Genomic DNA, 4,464 nt, shown 5'->3' with positions numbered 1-4,464 from the left:
AGGAGATATTGGCAAGCCTCGATTGTTTATTTTAGCTAATCCTTCTTCTACTAAAGGTAAAATACCAAACATTATTGAATTTTTGGAGAAACGGAATCTTCTTTTAAATTCCCATTCACTGTAGAATTCAAAAGGATTTTGATAATCACGGAGATATCGCTTAGGAGCACGTATCAGCCACTCTTCTTCTTCTTCTTCATCATTCGAAAAATTTAACTCATCCATCTCTAAATTTCTCAGATTTTCCAAATCCATTGTCATAATAAGAAGAGTTTTTTGCTACTCTACCGGTGAAAATACGATTACAAAACAAAATAGTTAGGTTAAGTTTGTAGCACATATAACGATGTAACACAGAAGAAAGTATAAAATGCAAACCTCTATTATCACTATAGGTCAATTATACATAAAAGTATTTTATATACTTTTATATAAAATACGACCGAAGCAACTATTTACAAACTATCTCGCTTAATATTCCAAAAATTACTGCTTAAGACGTACTCAGACACATCTTCGCGAAGATCGTCTTATTTATCAATATGTGCGTGAAATAAGGCTGTCTTAAATGATTATGAATTCATGGTTAACAAGGTAGCCTCAATCAAATGTTTAGATGTGTTTATGAATCACATTCAGACTTTTCCAAATAAGATAATCTTGAACAAGGTATACCTTGAGTACTTGCTTAAATCCCACCTTCTTTTTTGACTATGAATCTAGAGGGCATCTTAAGACTATGCTTAAGGCGGTCTTAAGAATAAGTTCTGACTATGAATACGGCCCTCAACCTACCTAATCCTCAGAGCAGCAAGGCGATCCAAACCATTCCAGCGTAGCAACCTGAAAGAAAGGAATAATTAAAATAAGATATATGGACAAAACATGAATTAATACACGAATAAAAAATAAGGTACTTACCAAAATAAATATCGCTGAGAATGATGGGTGACCCTGAAATATTTAGTATAAGTGAATTAAGACCTAGAAGGTAAGAAGCTATCAGTTAGCAAGTATTTGATGTCATGAAGTTAAAAACATTTATTTCTTGATAAGGTTTAGTCAACCTAATTGTTTTGCATGATATATAATTATTTCAAGCATGTAAAATATTTGGAACAAAGCGCATTGGTAAGACAAAGACAGACATATCAAAATTAATAAACTTAACCAAAAGGCAATATAAACAATTATTTCAGGACAATGTTGAGACAAAGATTCCAAATTAATAATCAGTACAAAGTAAAGTGAGATTTGTTCCAAATAAATCGTATAGCGCTAAGACGCATTAAGGTATCACAAAGGACAAAATTTTAATATGCGAGATATTTGGCAACCAAGGACGTTAATTTTACTTACAGTAATTATTTCAGAGCAATCTAAGGCGTAACTAGCCATTTATATAGTAATTGTAATTATTTCATAATATACGAATTGTCTTAGACAAAGACATACATAGATATACTCGCATATCAATATTTTATCAATTAACTATTGAAATTGAATCAATTCAGCAACAGGAACTGTTAAAGAGCGAAGGATTAATTATTTAGAGTCATTTCCAATTATTGCAATTTAGTTTGCGCATATTTAGAGATTAGAAACCAGTTGACCAATCACAGAGCGATGCTGAATTTGTCCAATGACAAAATTTAATTGACCGCGGAAAAATGTATTAGAGCGGAAAGTCCACAATTATTTAGTGTAAAGGAGATCAACTCCTAATTATTTGATGTATTACTAAACACAAAAGGCCGAATGAATGATATAACTAGGAAAGAGCCAGATTCGGGGTACACGATCCGACCGTGGGAAAAAGAACAAACTGCTTCTTCATGAGACCGAGGCAGTAGCAACAGCCATGTTGGCTGGAGAGTCGTGATGAGACGTTCAAGTAGGACGGACGTGTCGAACCACACGGCTTGTGAAATTGTATAATAAAGCGTAATTCGGATACAAAACAGGTATCGCGATATACCGTATCGTTGCTAGTCTTGAATTAGACGACGCGTAACGCGGAATAAAGTGTGTAAATCGCGTAATAGGGTAAATATCCCTTAGTGACCGCGAGAGTGCGGAAATTGGCGAGCTAACGCCAATATTCGGTAGTAACACGTGCACGGCACGGATACCGGCTAACCGACGCGAGTAATTAGCGCGGTAGTAACGAGGTCATAACCTTAGCAACCCGTTGTGCGCAGTTGGTGATGAAATATCACGCCACCTTGTCGGGCGGCCATCTTGTTTAACGGCCATTTCGTCGTGAGTGCGACGCGACGCGACAATGTAGGTTAGAGGGAGACGTCGTAACAAAGGAGAGATAGTCTTATAGTGTGAATCGAGTGTGAGTGAGCGATTTGTGTGAATGAGGGCCGAATAAATAAATTATTGGTGTTGTTTTAATAAAGATTCTATAAGTTGTTACACCAAACGAGCCCCAAGCGTAGTTATTTCGCGAACACCACCATAACTATATATAGTTATATATCGCTGCACTTCGACGGAGACGTTTCCGGCACACCAGACATCTCGACCAAAGGGCAAATCGAAGCAAGGCGTAGAAGGAAGTCACCAATAAGGGGACGTCGCGCGTGCTGAGCCCGATTCCATGGTACAACCTGGATTCAACATCCTTCTCTGTTAGATGGGAAAACAGAGTGGCGACCGAAAGGTAAGACATTTTACCTGTGAAATAACACGAATTAATTATTTAAGTAACGAAAGACCCGAGATCGCAAAGATCCGACATAGTGATCCGGTCACAACCTAACCTTGCAACCGAGTGCATTTTTCTCCATCCATATATATAATTAACTATGAAAAGAAATATAAAAACTTTACAGAACGTAACGCCGAGAATAACAGTGACGGAAAGGAAGCAATTTCCGGACGATGCAAAGCAGCCGGAGACAACAACGCGAACGGCATATGCCAATTAGCAGGAGTAGGACGACACGACCACCATAATTAGCATTTAATTATTTTATCTATGATTTTCATTCATTTACACAGTTATTTTTGTACAAGGTCAAGTCTATCCGAGGTGCAAGAGTCACAAAAAGAAAAACAATAATTATTTTACACTTACCTAAATACCAAGGTTACATATTAATTGATCTTAAAGGAATATTCGATATTTTAATTTTATATGTTTTATTAATAAAAGAACTAGATTATCAGAAAAAGTAAAAAGAGGAAAAACAGAAATAACCAAAATAATACTTAACCTACCTAATCCTCAAGACAAAAAGGCGATTCAGAGTCATTCCAGCAGAGTAACCTGAAAAAGAAAATAAATAATTAAAATAAGCTATGCTAGCACAACGTGAATTAATGCACAAATAAAAAATAAAATACTTACCATGTAGAAATATCGCTGAGAATGATGGGTGACCCTGAAACATAAAGTATAAGTAGATTAAGACCTAGAAGGTAAGAAGCTATTAATTAGCAAGTATTTGATATTATTAAGTTAAAAACATTTATTTCATTACAAGGTTACACGAACCTAATTATTTCGCATGATAACAATTAATTTGAAGCATGTAAAATATTTGGAACAAAGCATAGTGGAAAGACAAAGATAGACATATCAAAATTACTAAACGTAGCCAAAGGGCTATTTAAACGATTATTTCAGTACGTTCTCGATACAGAGATTCCATATTAATTATTAACAAAAGGTAAAGCAAAGTTTGTTCCAAGTAAGTTATATAGCGTTAAGTCACGCTAAAGTGTCATAAGGGACTAAAATTTTCATATGCGGGACATTTGGTAATTAAAGATATTAAAATCACTTCCAGTAATTATTTTGAATTATCTAGGGCAGAATGAGCCATTTCTAAAGTAATTATAATTATTTCGTCAAGCACGAATTATTTCAGACATAGAGGTATACATACGTACTCGCATATCAACATTTTACTAATTAAGTATTGTGATTGAATTTATTCAGCAACAGGAACAATTAAAGAGTTAAACGCGAATTATTTAGAGTCATTTCATATTATTTCAACTTATTTTATAATTATTGAGAGATCCAGGAAGTTATCGACCAATCACAGGCCATTGCTGAATTTGTTCAACGACAAAATTTAATTATCCGCTGTGAAATGTATTAAAGCGGAAAGTCCAGAATTATTTTGTGTCAAGGAGAGCAACTCCTAATTATTCGATGTATTAGTAACCGCGAAAGGCCGTATGAATGTTATTACCAGAAAGAAACCAGATTCGGGAACACCGAACTGACCGCGGGAAACAGAGCGAACTGTTTCTTCCCGACAGCGTGGGAAGAGAGTCAGCCATGTTAGAAAGGAAGTCTTAGCGAGACGTTCGAGCGGGACGGACGTGTCGAACCAAGGGCTCGTAAAGTTGCGTAATTGGGCGAAATACGTTACAAAAGGGGTATCGCGTAATCAGGGAATGGAAGTAACTCGTTACTTGTAACGAAGTTACAGTTACAAG

The 4,464-nt window shown here is 35.7% G+C and overlaps 1 protein-coding gene across 1 annotated transcript in view; it reads right to left on the bottom strand.

Moving 5' to 3' along the window:
• Positions 1–4,464, bottom strand: part of LOC108762996 (putative nuclease HARBI1) — a 7,467-nt gene that overhangs the window by 1,981 nt on the left and 1,022 nt on the right. The window lies entirely within an intron of this gene.

The sequence above is a fragment of the Trachymyrmex cornetzi genome, unplaced genomic scaffold (genome assembly GCF_001594075.2).
Source record: "Trachymyrmex cornetzi isolate Tcor2-1 unplaced genomic scaffold, Tcor1.1 scaffold332, whole genome shotgun sequence".
Taxonomy (NCBI): domain Eukaryota; kingdom Metazoa; phylum Arthropoda; class Insecta; order Hymenoptera; family Formicidae; genus Trachymyrmex; species Trachymyrmex cornetzi.
The sequence above is the reverse complement of the archived record's forward strand: the minus strand, read 5'-3'. Positions and strand labels throughout refer to the sequence as shown.